The 18,528-nt window shown below is 35.1% G+C and overlaps 1 pseudogene; it reads left to right on the forward strand.

Moving 5' to 3' along the window:
* Nucleotides 1-248: 248 nt before the first annotated feature.
* LOC131065495 (phospholipase A1-Igamma1, chloroplastic-like) lies at nt 249-17,715 on the forward strand (annotated as a pseudogene).
* The last annotated feature ends 813 nt before the right edge of the window (nt 17,716-18,528 follow it).

Raw genomic sequence — 18,528 nt, forward strand, 5'->3', positions numbered from 1 at the left:
TATGCATGATGAGAACCTTTCTATATAGTTTATGGGTGCTTGGAATAACCACTAGGTGAGGATGGGAAAAAATTATTTTGAAGTGGGTGAGGTCATTTCTCAAGCCACCAAGATATCATGTAAGTGACGAAAGCTAACTTGAAATACTACAAGGTCCTCAAAAAGATAATTTTTTCTCTTTTATTCAAAGAAGGTGACAGATCAGTGAAGATTTAGGGTGGTTTTGATAGAGAGGTGCTCATTAAGCCATGGGACAAGGTATGTCTTCTACTCATGAAATACTTTATGTTGGAGAGTAGATTTAAATGTTGTTACTATTATCATTTTCCCTTGTTAAACTATTTTCAATATTAACCCACCATTAGTTTCATTTTCTTCATACTCTCCTCATTGGATTCCTTAGTGAAGGTAGCTAACGAGTTGATCACTAAGAACCTGAAAAAATCGCCCCATTCTTCTCCACTAGGAGCTCATATATGACTTTATTGTTTCCACCTAGCTATCTATCCCCCCAAATCCATCAAGTATTTCTTAATGATTACACCCCATAAACTAATACTTCACCTTTTTCTCCTCCTATGATGGATTATACTTTCCAAGTTAAGGGTTTTACTACAAAAGGAAAGAAAAAAATTGCCTCGCTACATATCACTCTTGAGTCTTTTCTATATTTTAAAGGAATAAATAAATTACCACCCTACATGTCTCCCCTGAATCTTCCTTGGGTGCTATTACTAACCCTATCCCCCACCCTTGTGTTGTATTGACTAAATCCCCTAAAACCCCTTGCTCCTCCTTCTAGAACATAGCTATTGAAAGACTTTGCAAAATAAACAACAAGGTCCTTTTAAGGACACCTATTTCTAGAAACATGGGGGCACATTGTGAAAATCAAAAACCTCAAGACCAAACATGCTAAAAGATCCTCGATGCAATTTTATTTTGAAGAAGTTAATTTTGAAGGGAAAGTGGAGTTTTCTAAGGCTTTGGAGGACAATAATGAGGAGGATGAAACTATCAATATTCTTAACTCTATAAATGACATTGTGAGTTCTTGGTCATGACAATCCGATAGACTTGCTAGCCACCCAACACCAACATCAATTACAATTATGACACTAGGGCTATGAATAACAAAGATAATGAAGAAAAAACTAAGTGTCTTGAGGATGACAAGGAGGATTTTATTAATGAAGAATAGGTCTGCTACTATTTTTTATTACCTTTAGGTACTTTTTTTTTACGACTCAACACCCTAGTTTGTTGTTTGTTACAAAAAATATGAAGTTGGAATCTAGTTTAAATGTAATTTTAAATTTGACTGTAGTATGTGATTCTACTTTCTTTTTTGGTGTTCAAATTAATGTCGCACAATAGGACAAGACATTAGGATTTGGGATCTCCTTGGATAAGTTTGGACTAGTCTTGAATAATTAACTACTTATGGACTATATAAGAGTAAAACATGGAGCAATACATATGAATTTTTCATTTAGAGGATAAATATTAGGTGAATAAGTTATTAACCTCCTTCAATTTAGACTTATTAACCTCCTTCAATTTAGACTTGAAAATATTGGGGTATCCATTTTGTCAAATTCATTAAAAATTAGCATCTATCCTCATTTTTTTATTGTATCAAGTATTTGCACTTGAAATAAATAATCCTTAGAATCCTTTTATGAGCCAAACATTAAACGTCATACACCTTTTATAATTTACATTATGAAAATCCCATTAGGTAATCAAAACTCAAAAAAAAAAAAAGGAAGAAAACATTGACAAAACTATATGATCTACCTCATAGAGTGTCAAATATAATTTATTAAGACCATAAACTCTTGATATATCAAATAATCATGGAATTGTTATATCATGAAATCCTTATTTGACTTAGTTGTAAAAAATAGAGAATGTGTTTTCCATTTGTTTCAAAGAAAAAGATATAAGACACTCAAATTAGTATATGATGGATAGGAAAAAAAATTTACTTAGCGGGAGCCCCTTTTGTAACATAAAGTGTTAGTTATAATTATAGAGCTTATCACTAGTGTGAATCTAACAGAAACACTGGTTAACATGTTAAATAAAGTCAAATACTATAAACTGGTATAATTGATATTTTTCAAATTTTCATGGTTATTATTAAAATATATAAACCATTCTAACTAGAACAATCACATATCTTCAAAATATAATTTAAACAAGAATTCGAGATAGTTTAGACTACCCACTCCACCTAAAAAAAATTAAGCACCAAAAACTACCATAGAACTATAAGAAACTAGAAGAAAAATATAGAATATAAAGCATGTTGTTATAAATATACAAGAATGAAAGTAAAGGAAATTTTTTTTGGAGTTAATAGTGAAACCCATAAATTCCAAAAAATCTCCTACAACCAAAAATTCCTATTAAATATAAAGAGTAAAATTCATGGTTGTGTGATATATAACCTTGAAAGAGAGATTGATTTGAAGACAAAAAAAATGTCTGGATAAGTAAAATAGATGCATACTACCTTGATATCTCAAAACTCTCTTGAATTCTTAAATTAAGCTTGCAATAGAGTGCTCCCAAAACTCCTAAGGATTTTATCTTGATGAAATCATCTCAATGTGGAATGCTTAGTAGAAATTTTAATATAACCTTAGTTGGATGAAGGTTCACAAAATATCAAAATTGCAGCATAAAATGATACAATAAATTATTAATTCCAAATGAGGAATGAGGGCTTAGCTATATAGATTCATGAAGGGATGGATGGAAAATTGAGATAAATTGTCACAAGTTCAATAGCTCACAAAGGGTGGTGCTCTCAAATAAGAGAAAGTGGACAAGTGTTGCAAGAGGGTTTCATGAGAGAGGGTTCTTAAGTGATGGAGTTTGGATAATAGAAGATGAGGGATTTTTTTGGCTTCCTAAAAGAGGCAAGATTGACTTTTGAAAGGGGTGGAGAAATACAATAGTTTTGATAAGAAATAGGTGGTTCCAGACAAGGTCAAACTAAAAGGTGACATTTGTTAGGACTTAGTGGATTTATGAAAATTGGGGTGAAATATTATTGGAGGAATGTGCATGCTTTTACCTGCAAAGAGGGATCACATATGGTAGGTGATGGAAATTTCATATTTTAGAGGAATTTAAAATTAGGAAAGAAGACTATTGGGGATTAAAAGATGTAATTAATTAATTAATTAATTTAATTTGAAAAAAAATTAGGAATGGGGGATAAATTTATATTAACTAACCTTCAGAAGAAAATAAAGAAAATAAATTAATCAAATAAAATTTAATTAATTATGGAAGGAAGGTGAAATTGAGCAAAAAATAATTAAATATTAAATTTAATTAATTACATTAAATATTGAGTATCTACATTTTACCCCTCTTTGATAAGATGTTTAAATAATTTCATGTCTAAAAAGAACAAAATGTGCTACAACAAAATTAGAAGATTAGATGGGATGATGCTCCTTGAGAGATCATTCCAAAAAAATTTGGAGTGAGCTCTCAAAAAGAAGAACATAAAGAATAGGGTTACAAACCTGATCCTAATCAGTTTACCTAATTCAATAAAGGTACTAATCCTCATCCTAATTATCCTTCATCTATAATTTATCCTCCATAATTCATATCAAAATTCAATACTCTTAATATAACTTCATATTTCATCTTTTTCCTAATTATCCTATATCCATTATTATCCTTATTCCACATCCTTCATCATCATCTTAATCCAATTACCTTTTAAACCTAATCCCATTCCAACCAAGTCCTAATCTAGTTCATCTAGCCCTCATTCAAAGTCGATCACCCATTATCCATCTCTCTATCTCAATCAAGCATTCAAATCCAAAATCCTTAATAAAAAATTATACTTTAAACATGAAAATTTGGTTAAGGACTTTAGCTCTCATATATTTTCATTGTCATCAAAATCCTTCACCCAAGCATCCCATCCCTAATCCATTACCATCCATTTAAAATCCAACCTTTTAATAAAAATTCAAGACCTTAAGTTGATCCCATCCTTTAATCTAAATTTTGTTAAGAATGTTAGTCTATCATAAGTATAATTATAAAACCATATCAATCACTAATTAAAAAAAAGTGCATTGCTTCATTGAAATTTTTTAATTTTCATCAATAAAATTTATTTAAAAAAAAAAAGGTGGTTAGAAACTATATTAAATTTTCTATAATTTTGTTCCTACAAAATTTTAAATTATGTAGATAACCCGTTTAAAATTTTATGTAAAGTTTCATGAGTCTACCTTTTTTAACATTTTCATTACACTTAAGAGGAATTGTATAATTTTCCTTAATTAAATGATCTTCTATTTTGATGATTTTACATTTATGTTATTGTATTATGATGTACTTTTTTTATTATTATTATATTATCAAGGAGAAGGCCCTAAACCTATAAAAACAACAAAATCAGAGTATAGCATCACAAGAGCTAGCATCAAACAACCAGTCAAGAAAGCCCAGCCTGATGTTCCTCATAACTAATAAAAAATTAACATGATTCTATAATTAAACATACTAATATTAACTAACTAGGTGCATCTTCCAAGAATAATTAGATTATAATGAGTATCAACAAGACTAAGAACTATAACAATAGAGATTGTCATCATAAAAGTTTGATTTAAGTGGCATGTAGGCCTCATACTATCATATAGACTAACTGATTAATCTACTATCTTGAGCAGAGTGTTAAACAAAACAAAAACTAAGCACAATAGTTTAATAATTATTAATCATACTCCAATTTTGCTAAAGCCTGTTAACATGTCTCACCTAGGTCTCCTCCTAATTATCCTCCATATCTTCACTATCCTCATCCATCTTCCCTTCCTTTTATAGCTTCCTTTATTTGTTTTTTATCTTGATCTATCCTGACACTACCCCCATAGAATCCTTCCTCGTGATACCATTTGTGATAGTGCAAAACAAGCCAAAAGCCTCACAAATATTATCAAAATGTTGGGCATGTAGTCTTTTGTTTTCTCTTCCAAGTTCTAGACTATTTCTTTAAGCTCCACAATTTGATCCTCTGATTTTTTTCTACTTTCTTTCTCTAATGGAAAATCCAAAGAACATGAAACCATCTCCTCATCCTCCTGAGGATTGGAAGGTTGTGATTTCTTGTCAGAATCCCCTGAGTCCTCCTTAGAATTTCTCTCTTCTTTCGTCTCCTCTTTGTATTGTTCTTCTTGTTCCTCTTCTTCAACTTGAAACTCGTCATCCTCTAAATCCTCATTAGAAACATCCTCCACTTCCTCCAAATTAAAGGCTTCATCAAGATTAGTAGTTGTTTCCTTAGTCTCATGCTCAACCTTCTTCTCCTTGGCAAGTAGCCTAGCAGATCTTCTCTCCCCTTAACTACCCTCCTTCCTCTCCCTCTCCAATTTCCTCTCCTCCTCATTATTTGATTCGTGCAGGTCAAGATCAATTGTGATGTTCTTCCTAATAGAGTTATTTATCCTTTTAGCTTTGGCAAGGATATTTTTGAGGGTATCCAATTTTCTTTTGTATAGGTTTATTTTAAGGAGGGTAACCTATAGGAGCTAAATTTCATGTAGCATCAGTGTTTTCTTACCGTTGAGATTAGCCGAGGGGTGGAATTGGGAGAGCGTAGCCCTGGATTTTGATTCAATTAATTCTATTTTAACAAAGGACCCCTGATTTTTATTTTTAGGCTCAACATTACTAGGTAAAGAGAGTAGAAAAATTCAATTCGGGGAATGGTCAAATGCATATTTTTACATTAGATAGATTAAACCTTGGTGGAGTGGCAGATTTTCTCCATTCGCAATACATGACTCCAGGGAGGTAAATTGGAAATAGGGTAGGTTAATTCTTTCCCCATGTCTAGTATGATTTAAGATGGGGAAATGGTACCCATGAACTAAAGTGTAGTGGCCCTCTAGTGTGAAATATTTCATTACGAAATAACTATGAGATAGGGTTTTGGGAGAGAAAAGTGTCCATACCTATTTTGAACCACCACTAGTTGTTCACCCTTCTCAAATAATTTTTTCATGTAATATTTATAATAACCGCTACTCCACTTCTCCAATTTGTCCCCTTTGTTCTTCAGCCTAGTAACTTCTACAATTCATTTTGGTGACACCACAAAGGAAATACATCCCACAGTGACTTCACCATTCTACCAGGAATTATAGAACCTCGTAGGGTATGTGCACAAAGATGGTGGTCAGAAAAGTGGACACCATCCAAAAAAAACATGGAAAAACAAGCAGCGCATATACGGTTTTAAAATTTGAAATTCCCGCGTATGCGCTTAGGTTTGTTCTTCCTGAGCCTAGAGAAGATAGCGCGTACGCGCTGCTTTTAGGAAAATGAGAGCGTACACACTACACCTAGGAAAATGAGCATGTACATATTGCTCATAGGAAAATGAGCGCGTACGCGCTAATAATCCAAATATAACCGCGTACGCGGTGCCTGGTAAAAAAAGTTTAAAAAAAAAAACTAGGTCTCATTTACTCGTGAATGGTGCATTTTTTACTTCATTTTTTTCCCATTTCCTCTCCTAAACCGCGAACAGGGTGCTAGATTTGTCCTCCAAGCTATGGATCAAGGTTAGTTTTTGTTTATTTTTGTCTTTCTTTCCCATTTGTTCAATTTGTTTTACATTTTGAATTTAATTTCATTAATTTTGATTAGGTTTTTTCATTTTTTGTTTCAAAAACCAGATTCTTCTAATCCAAAACAAGAACAACCAAATGCACCTCCTAAAAACACACAAGAATGACCCCCAATTCCTCCTTTTGACTGCACACCCGAAACTTGGGAGCAATTAATTAATTAGTTAGGACAAAATACATCTAAAATCAATAGACTGATTGTTTAATTGAAAACTTCTGAACTTGAGCATCATCAATCCCTTGCCACTAGCCTAGAAATATTAGCTAGTGGTGCCATAGTTGTTTCCACACAAATTACCAAATGGGGAAGCTTTAGGGATAGGTGTCATCAATTCTATGTCGATAGGCTATCATATGATGGAGTAAAAAACAAAAATATTACTAAACACCAAATATGTGCCCTTTTTGTTGATCCCAAAACTGGTCAGTCATTACCTCTTAATGCAAAGTGGTTTCCCATACATTGGTGTACCAATGTGCAGATGAAGAATCTTTTTTGGCAGAGGTGGTGGATGGTCTTTGATGATCCACCTTGTAATAATTATGAGGTGCCATTATATTTTTTGAGAAAAGTATATGGTGAGTTTGTGCTCAATGTGCACCTAAACTATTTTGACATGAGAGAGTTCCATGGTAGAGGTGGTGGCTCTGCCCAAGATAGACCTGGAGCCCATAGGCGATTACCCGCAGAGATTCGTTACCCCCTAGCACCCAAACCCAAGGTGCATCAGGCTGTCCTAGTAGAGCTGAAAGAGTTGATGGAGCTACAGACTCTTCAGGTGGCCACAATATTGACTAGTGCCATCATCCAGCATGGGACATCATTAGCATACCCTATTGTATTGGATGATGAGCCATTAGGTGGCGACAAAAAGCTCATCCAGCATATGTGTGTCAGTTTCTCAGGGATATGCTCGAGGATAGATGATGCAGCCAGTGTAGATGGATCCTCATCTCATCTATGCACGATTTACAGGAGTAGATGTCAGGCCCACATGGTTGAGGATTTCATGCTAACAGATGAGTTGATGGACATGGTGTTTTCCCATGAGCCACATAAACAGGGGTGTTGATTTGAATTCATAGCATTTTATTTATCAGTCACTTTAAATTTGTAATTACATAAATGAATTTTCATTTATACATCGATTTAAATTGAGACAAATAATATGCATTTTAGGATGCAGCAGTGGTATCCCATACTCCGCCCCCAGTTACCATAGCTGCAACTTCAATGCCTGAGGTATAAATTTTGTAACATGTTAAAATATAATAGTACACATTGAATTCAAAAAAATACAAGATATACTAACTATCTTTAATGCTTGGTCCAATTTTTGGTTTGTAGGTGTTGACAGGGGACAAAATGTCCTAGATTGATTACATCACTCTCTCAGCGATCGATTTTGGCCTACAAGGCTATACAGTATCATATTTTGTACAACCCTTTTTATGTATTGTTTTGATGGAATATGCAAGTCATTTCATTTTAGATTTTTAAAATTATGTTTAATTTATTATCTGTACTAATATCTCATGTTAATTTTGTTTTTTTAGGGTACCCCCTCCACGTCTAGGGCTCATCCTAAGAAAAAGAATTCCTTGAAGATGCCAAAACATAGGAAGAAGGTAATTGAACACATTTTTAATTGTACAATTGTTTGAAAATATTGAAATCAAATATTAGTTGGGGTTTGTAGATTGATTAGTGTTTTTTGTCTATTTTACATGTACAGCGGTCATTGAGCTATGTGGATTTGTTGAATGCACCTGATTCGCCCATGGATCAAGTGAGGGCGGAGGTATGTATCTCTACTTTATTTTCTTGATTTCATGATTATATGCACGCGTACATGTGAACTTCTGATTTATTGTGATCTTATCATTTTTTCATATAGGAAATATCCATACATATTTCATCAATGGTGAACCCTCCTCCTTGCACTGGAGAAGCATCTTAGGATTCGGTACACTTTTGTTTGATATGTAAAATTAATTTTTTTTAACCTTCAATACTTATTATTATATTAATTGTATTTAATCTTTGAACATTTCTTGTATATAGGCAATAGCAACAATGTCTACATCGATGGTGAGCCATCCTTAGTCCATTGGAGAAGCATCTTAGGCACAGGTACATCATTGTTCTCTATATTACAGCTTTTAAGTGTTTTTGATACATTTATGTTAGTACATTGTATTAATTGTATATTTAATCTACAATAGACCCCTTCGCGGTACGGCCATAACGTGGATCCATTTAAATATGTCTTCAAGAAAACTCCTAAGAGTGACAAGGAGAGGAGAACGAAGACATTAGCTCCTAGATCAGCTAATGAGGTAATCTACATTTCAATTGCAAAGGAATTAAAGTTAAATGCATAGTTATGTTGTTAATTGTGAACTATTTTCTACAAAAGAATTCTAACTTGGCTTTTGAATTGTGGTTTTGCAGCCATCTACAGAGCCACGTATTGCATCGAAGAGGCTTGATTTTGATGATCCACCACAAGTTTAGGATCATATAGTGTTAGTTTTGGTCATAGAATGACCAATACATGTAGATATATTCTACATTTTTATTGTATATCAATTTGGACATGGCATATGCCACATTTTTGTAATACTTGTATTGACTTGGCAGACATGCCTTTTTTTATATATATAAATATCATTATTCAATCCAATAAATGTGTATTGAGTTCATTATTTTGTGTTCGTTGTATTTTGTGGTTGTCCTTTTATAAATTTAAATGAATATTTGCATATGTAATCAACAATATGAATATAAACAACAAAAATATATGATATAAAACATTGCAATCATGGAATATGATTTGATAAAAGTTCTAAAATGTTGAATTAACCCTACAAAACTCCTTGTATTCAGTTCATTATTGTGTATTCGATGTATTTGGTAGCTTCCCTTTTATAAATTTAAATGAATATTTGCATATGTAATCAACAATATGAATATAAACAACAAAAATCGACAATATGAATATAAACAAAAATATGTGTTTGGTGCGAGAGCACCCTCACACTCGCAATGGTCAAATTTTGTTCGTCGTGTGCACAAACCGACATCGCAAGTGCATCTAGGTGGGAAATTTTAAGCTAGGCATGCTCTTGTCGTGCATCCCAAAGTGCCGAAACGTCAAGAGTTATACCGTATGGATGCGATCTCTCAAGTGCCCTGAGTTCAAAAAATTATCAAAATTTGACGAACTATTTCTTCAAATCCAGGACACATATGATCGATCTGTTTGAACTTGTGGGGTCGCGTGAGGCTCCTCTATAATGGCTTGTCTCGGTTTTTGATGAGTCAAAGCCATTTTCAATTGGTATCATTTTTTCGCCCGCTGCAAAAATCATCAATTGCATGCAATTCAAAGTTGCCAGATTGGCTAGAATTGATTCGGTTATGGCAGGGCAGTGAGCTAATAGTTTCAATACCCCATACGCGCTATTGGTAGTAGAAAAGATGTGAATGAAAAGGGGGAGAGAGAGAGAGAGAGAGAGAGAGAGAGAGAGAGAGAGAGAGAGAGAGAGAGAGAGAGAGAGAGAGGGAGGGGGGAGAGGGAGAGGGAGAGAGGGAGAGGGGGGAGAGTAGGATGGAGGGAGAGAGGAGGGGGGCGGAAGGGAAGGAGGGAGGGAGAGAGGGAGAGAAGAGGGGGGAGGGTGGGAGAGAAGAAGGGGTATGGAGGAAGGGAGAGGGAGAGTAGGGGGAGGGAGGGAGGGAGAGGAGAGGGGAGAGGGAGAGAGAAAGAGAGAGAGGGAGAGGGAGAGAGAGAGAGAGAGAGAGAGAGAGAGAGAGAGAGAGAGAGAGTGAGAGAGAGAGAGAGAGGGAAGGGGGAAGGGAGCGAGGGAAGGTAGGGAGAGGAAAGGTGTCCTTACCTTATGGTTAACCAAGAGTCAGTATGTCCTTGTTTTGACAACTTGTTCTGGATAGTGGTGTTATGGTTATCTGCTTCGCCATAGGATCCTCGTGGAGTGACCATGTTTGTTTAGTGTCCTTTGAGAGGGTGGCTTTCAAGTGGGGGCCATGCCCAAAGTGGTTGGCGGGATAACCCATCAAAAGTTAGATAATAAAGTGATAATCTAATTAATTGATTAGGTGGGTAGTTCATAACATTAAATAAGATATTGTACCTCGCACATAGGTGAGTACTTGTATAGGGCTCATAATGTAGTGAGAAGGCCTGAATGGCAAACTGACCACCTTGTCTTCATGAAAGGCTAGTAGGGTCTGCATGAGACTTAGTTGGAGTCGGAGGTTCAGGAAAGGTTACCGGAGTAACCTAGGATGGGTGTCAGGACCTATGGAGGCCAACCATGGTAACCATCATAAGCTATGCGATGACACTCTCTCTTTATGTTCACTTGTGTATTTGTGATGTTGAGTCACCTAGATATTGTGGAGTCATTTTGTGCTGTAATGGAGTCATATTGTTCTATCAACCATGTCATGATTTTGTTTGCTTGAGGGTCCTCTTCTATCTCCTAGCATGGTGGGGTGATTACATTTTGGGAATTACATGGTCGGGTGGTAGTGCCACTTCCCATCAGATGTTCTTGTTCGTGCCTTCATGCGAGGATTGGCTTCGTAGGTGTTTATGTGGTTCATGGCTCATGCTGTATCTCATATTGGAGATTATTGTTATTTGGAGACCTATGTGATCATTGTATCATGATATTTTGTAACCTTGTATTTGGTTAAGTTGTATCTTTATATGTATATTGAGAAGCCATGTATTGGAAGAGCAATGTAATACTAAGTTTGGGATGTTATTTATCAACTTTCTTTATGATTTTGTATATGTCTATTGATGAGATTATATGGTATCCTTTAAATATTTCAATGGTATAATATGCTATTGCATATGGCTTCTTGTGATCATAGAGTTAATGATGGATTATTGGATTAACCTTAATTGTGGAATTTATCTTTTGGTTTTAATTCTTCATTGGTAACCCTTAAGGAATTCTGGTGTAAGTCTTTCGCTTGTGTTATCATGCATGTTGTGTTTTATGCACCTATTATGTTTATACCTTTTTAAAAAAATAAAAATTCACCCTTGATGTGGGTTTTCCTTCGGGGTTCCTTGCGGGGCATTACAAAGCTCATCTATTTGGGAATCCATATTTCTCTTTTGTGGGCATGTATAGACCATAAAAAGGTAACCTCAAAGTAGAAAGGATGGAAAAGGGTTGGAATTTAATAGATATAGACAATGTCAAGGGGAGAGAGAGAGAGAGAGAGAGAGAGAGAGAGAGAGAGAGAGAGAGAGAGAGAGAGAGAGAGAGATTTGGGTTATGACATGCTTAAGACTTAAACTTATCTTTTGACTTACCATTTAATCATATAAGACTCCCTAAGACCTATACTTTGATCAAATGACGACTTTATGTTCAAACATTTTGAAAAGTGTTCAACATCTTTGTGCCAAAATGGATCAAAAAAATAACAATAGTAACACACTCACTTATGCATAAAATTATTTAAAGTATAATGCTTATGAACTCTTATTTTCTAGACATTTACATTTGCATACAATCTAGAGGCTTCATTTGAAGCTTCCACATGTCTTATTTTTCTTATGTTCCATTTGTCATTTGATTCCACATGGTCTTGTAAATTGTATAAATTGGATGAAGCACATTTAAATTACATTTGGACATAAATATTAGTTCTCCCAAGTGTGGAAACTTTCTATAAATTAGTTATGCTTGGATGACCCAATTTTAAGTTAGGATGGCAGAAGATATTCATTTTACATGGATTGCATAATTTGGCTAAGTGAGCCCTGGGAGATAATTTTTTTCTCAACACAATATTAGTTGCATAGGATTTTTCATATATTTAAATTCAAATATTCTTACGAACACTTTAGCTACCAACACAAAAATATATAGACACAAAGTGACACCATATCGTATCTACCACTTGATAAGAAAATAGACGCAAATTTAGACACCATCTCATATCTCCCACTTGCATTAGAGTTTATACAATTGCACAGAGTGAGGGGGATAGATGATAAAAATTTGAAAAAAATAAAAAAAATTTGGCAACTGCTACATGAACATAAGAGTATGTCTTATGTGTTTAAGCTTGATTTTTATTATAAAATGATAGAAAAAAACATGGAAACAACAAATCTTGATGTCATATCACTTGTTTTGTATGCCCCACCATTCATCTTAGCCTATTATTAAATTGCACCAAGTGTGGGAGAATGAAGGCTTTCTACTTCACATAATACATAAATGGGATGCTAACACTATTACTTTCACCACTTGGTCATTAGCAATTGGCTATGCACATGTAGGGTTCTATCTCATTGGTTGGAAAGGGTTTCATGAGAATGATTTGAATCTTAGATGACATTTAGCTTGGGTTTGACTAAATAGAATATCACCTCCCTTGTGTCAATTTTCAAGTTAAAAAGTAATTATTTCTCTTGTGGGTTGTGGCATTATCTAAAGTGACCATACCATTAGATTACATGACTTCACATTAGTGGCTACTTGGAAAACCATCTTTAATCACCAAATTAAACAATGGACACTTGATTTGATTATAAATCTCAACCAGGTGTTGACTCTCATCTCCACATGTTATCCATTCGATCTTATCATAGGTGAACACTTCTTTATGGTTTGTGTGTGTTTTAATTGTATTGCACTAAGTTATTGATCATGGTTTAGATTTAGATTCAAATTTTTATGATTCAATTTATGGATTGGGCCCAAAAATGTTTGATGTAATTGGGCAAGTGTGTTGGGACTTAGATTCGTTCCTACAAAAGCATAGAAAAATTATATATATAAACCATGTTTAAATATGTAATATCTTGTAGGTTTTTATGTGAAACTCGTATGGTTTTTGCAATTCAATTACGAGCATGAATCTAAGGTAATATCTTTTTGATTGAGAGCCAAGGATTGAGGAGTATTCATTTGTCAAAGTTGCTTAGTACGTCATCCTAATCTCATCACTTATGATGTTGGGGGCCTTAAACTCAATACGACTTGATCTTTCATAGACTTACTGAATATAATTTTACCAATATTGATCATAGAATCAAAATTTAAAAATTAAAAAAACTACCTCAATAAACCTTCCTAGGTGGACTATAGGTGGACTATAAATGCGAGGAGACTCAAAACGAGAGGTAATCACATGAACCCTTCACCATTCACCATTCCAACACGTCGATAGCAATGTTGAATAGATAACTTAAAATGGGAAATACGAGGCAAAGAACATAATTCCTAAGATGACCTTGTGCTTCGACGGTTCTTACAAGAACTCCATTCATATTGACAAAGTATAATCCTGCAAATAGTCGACCTTTGACATTGCCTTGCAATATCTTTCAAACAGAAAATGATTTTGCTGACATCATTTTGTATATAAATATAACTACTCTTTATGTTTAACAGCATTGCTGCTGCACAAATACGTCACTAACACCGAATCTCCTTTCGTGAGGAGTAGCTCAAGGACTGCTGAAATCTATACAACATTTGAACCCAGTAAAATTACTTTTATTTCTTTAATTTAATATTGAAAGAATACTTCTTTTCACAAATATATGTAAAGTCTCACATCATTGTGTTAGGTTTATAGATTCAAATCAGTATCAATTTAATTATTTGATTAATTTATTATTGGAAGTATAGCGTTTTATAGTGTTAGTTTATCATATCATGGAATTGGTTGTTACAATTATTGCTTTATTTGACTGAGAGTCAAGGTCTAGGGAATATTCATTATGCCAAATTTGTTTAAGTTGGGATCTTAACCTCATCCTTTTAGAGTATCAAACTTTTGCACTAAAAAAAAACATGATTGGATTGGTGAACTTCTTTTGAACCATTCAGCTTCACCACTAAATTGTGAGCCGCATGATAATGATGTTTTTTTTTGGTATTAGATTGACAATACTTGAAACTTAATCTTGACACTAACTTAACTTCAAACATCAATGATAATGCAACATTATATGAGATTGAAAATACCTCCCCTTCTCAAGCATTATTTCTCTATATTGCCTCTAGACTCTTAGAACCTTACATTGTCTTTCATTATGAAGTTTTATGATTGTGTAGTGATCCAAAATTTGACCTTGTTGTCATCTCCAAGCTTAGAATTGTTTAAACGCTACAAAGTCTTGAAAAATGACTTGAAAGGTTCTAGTTTCCTTACTAGTTTGGTACCAAGTCTATCAAAGGCAAGGCCAATATTCTTTAAAGTTGAAAGTTTTCATTCCACCCTCTCCTTCTGAATCCCTTTCCCTTGCATAAAATAATCAAGACTATGCTATAGAAAGGCAAGGGGAAAGTTGAGGTTAAACTATTGTCAAGAAAGGCATGGAGTTTACTAGGCCTAGTGTTCAAACCCATAGATAAAAACAACAACTTATGAATGGTGACAAGCATGACCAAGAACCTCCTAATTTCTACATTAATCTATGTATAGAAGATATTGAAACAATTGAAACTTTAGAAAAAGTACATTTCCCTATATTGTTTTCTCCTTATTTTATCTTTTTACATTTTTTGAATCAATTTATATACATTTGACATCTTACTATATACAAAATTCCTTCTAAAAACTTATTATTTATACTTATAGAAATTAAATATGAACATTTACTAAGACAATTCTTTACCACCAAAGAAATGTACTTCATAATACAATTATCTAAATGTAAAAATTAGAATAATCACAGAATAAAAATGGAGAATTGCAACCTCACTCTAAATGACTATGGGAGATGAAGGCTTTGAGGGGACACTGCAATGATTAAGATGAAAACTATTAGAATACATTCAACGCACGCAATGAATATATCCCTTTTTTTCCCCACACACAGCCTAGATTGGCAAATACCTTATACTCGGAAAAGAGCAATGCAAGCTTTCCATTATTTTAGCATCAAAATGCACGAACCTGAACATGATATAAGGACCAGAGAATAATTTGGATCTCTCTAAATTACTCCACTCCTTAAACAATGCAAAAAGCACAAACATTAAGTAAGTCTTACCAATTTTTTTGTTTCGCAAGGATCCACCTGCCAACCTCAGACAAATCGAACTAAGACAGTTAGCAAGCAGTCGAATTATTCCAACCGTCCAGAGCAGTGTTGAATAGATAGCTGTAGTAAAATATTATTTGACTGCAATATAAATTTGAGTTGATGACCCAACAAAGATAAAGAATACAATTTTTTTGCTGACGTCGTGCTTTAACAACTTCAACAAGAACTCCATTCACATTGATGAAGTATAAACCTACGTGTGGTTGACGTTTGACAAAGTAATCAACGAGCTGCGCCCTGCACCGATTCTTATGTATATATATGCTAGTCCTCTTGATGTTTAAGAGCACAATTCATTTCTTACATAATCAGGCTATGCTCTGTGAGAATATAAAATTATCTGGTGGCAAATTAACAGAGCAATGATTCAATCGGCATATACTCTCGAGACCCACGTGCCTCTCCTCGTTAGGACTTCCAGAGTTGCCTCTTCTTCTTCCTCAAATTTTCCTCTAAACACATCTTTGAAAGCCCAGATATCAGGCCAAGGGGCAGAGTTGTTGGGGACGAGGAAGAAGCGGCAGAACAGTATTCATAAAAGAGCTGAGCTTCGTGTGAATCCACTGCTGCAGACGGACGGCCCGACTCTCGTCGAATTGCAGAGATTACCGAAGTGGTCGGAAGTAATACAGAGAAATAGCCCAACAGCTTCTCCGAAAGAGAGTTTAGATGAGAACTGGACAAAATACCAGGGCTCGAATAACTGGGAGGGACTTGTGGAGCCTTTAAGCCCGAAGCTCAGGCGAGAGATTCTGAAATACGGGGAATTCGCCTAGGCGACCTACGACGTCTTCGACTTCGACCCGCACTCCGAATACTGTGGCAGTTGCAGATACAACCGGCAAAGAATGCTGGAGAAACTGCACCTCCACAACACTGGTTACCGGGTCAGCAAGTATCTTTACGCCATGTCTGACGTGCACATGCCCAAGTTCTTCGGGCGGTCGGATTCCATGGACCCGTGGAGCAAGGACTCCAATTGGATGGGCTACGTGGCAGTGAGCGCTGATGAAGACGAGATCAAGCGTCTTGGGAGGCGTGACATAATGGTTGTATGGCATGGCACTGTTACACAACTGGAATGGATGGAGAATCTGCGTGATATTCTTCACCCAATCGGTGACCTCGGCTGTTCCGAGTGCACCGCTATTAAGGTGGAGCGTGGGTTTCTCAGTATTTATACTTCTAAAAACTACGCCACCCGTTATAACAAGCACAGCGCCTCAGAACAAGTGATGGACGAGATACGCCGCTTGGTGGCGCTCTACACGGAGCTCGGCGAAGAGGTGAGCATTAGTATCTGTGGGCATAGCCTCGGTGGTGCCCTAGCGCTTCTTAACGCCTTTGAAATAGCCGCTAAAGGAGTAAATGTGTATGCAAATGATCCGACTCGAAAAGTTCCCGTTACCGTCTTCTCGTTCGGGGCTCCACGGGTGGGCAACGGTGCTTTCAAGGAGACATTGGAGGAGCTCGGTGTGAAGGTTCTACGTGTTGTGGGTAGGCAAGACGTGGTGCCCAAAATGCCCGGCATTTTCTTCAACGAAGGAATGGAGAAATATGAGAAACTGATCGGGGATGTGTTGGAATTTTGCCCTTGGACATACAAACATGTTGGGGTTGAATTGGTATTGGATCTCAAGAAATCTCCGTTTTTGAAGAATAATCCTGATCTGGCTGGGTGCCATAATTTGGAGGTTTACTTGCATTTGCTGGATGGATTTGAAAGCTCGTCTGCAATGTTTCGAGCTAAAGCTCGACGTGATGCGGCGTTGGTTAACAAGTCCTCTGATATGCTGTGCAAAGAGTTGATAGTGCCGGCCAATTGGTATCAGATGGAAAATAAAGGAAGGTGGGTACAACCTGAGCGAGATGTCGATCATGTGCCCTCTCCACATGGCTGGGAGCTCTTTTCTGGTTGACTTTGCATACCAAGGAACCAAGTTATATAAAAAGTAATATAAAGAGAATATTGTAGGTTTTTATTTATTTTTTACTTTTTTTAATAAATTCAATTGTTTTATAATTTGTTAAATATTATATTTATTATCATTTTTTAGTTCATTGTTAAGGACTAGAAATATTTAAATTTAAAATTAAGTTTTAAAAAATAATCTTTCTAGTATTATATATAGTTTAAAATATATTAATTTTTTTTTACATATTGAGGAATTCAGTCTTGAAAATTAGAGTCTTGAAAATTAAAATAAAAAATAAAAAAATTGATAGAAACATAAGGTATCTAATAAAACATTTGATATAATGTATGACTACAAACATGATATGTTCAATTGAAACCTTCTAAATTAAGTATCATAATGATATAAAAACCTAAGTTATATAATTTTTTTTTTAAAAGTTAATATTCTTTTATAATTTGTTTGTATTATATGTATTATCAAATTTTTAGGTTTACTGTTTTGATTAGATTAAACTAAGAGAGGCCCGAACCATTACATAACCCCTAAAGCGAAGAAACCAGGGGTCTCACAAGGAGTGAGAGCCCCAAACTAGAGAATCAACTGACAATAAGGAACAAAACCAAGTTGACAACCAAAGCCAAACACCAAAAAACTAGATGAAGACTATAAGAAAAGTGGTCTATCTGGTGGGGTTCTTCTCAATTTTCCAATCCTGGATCATCACTTTCACTTTCTTAGAGAAGGAGAGCCTCTTGTTCAAACCTTTTCCTGAAGAAACAATAGGGGGCTTCGGTGTAGCTTTCACCCTCGACA

This window comes from Cryptomeria japonica, chromosome 4 (assembly GCF_030272615.1).
Source record: "Cryptomeria japonica chromosome 4, Sugi_1.0, whole genome shotgun sequence".
NCBI lineage: Eukaryota > Viridiplantae > Streptophyta > Pinopsida > Cupressales > Cupressaceae > Cryptomeria > Cryptomeria japonica.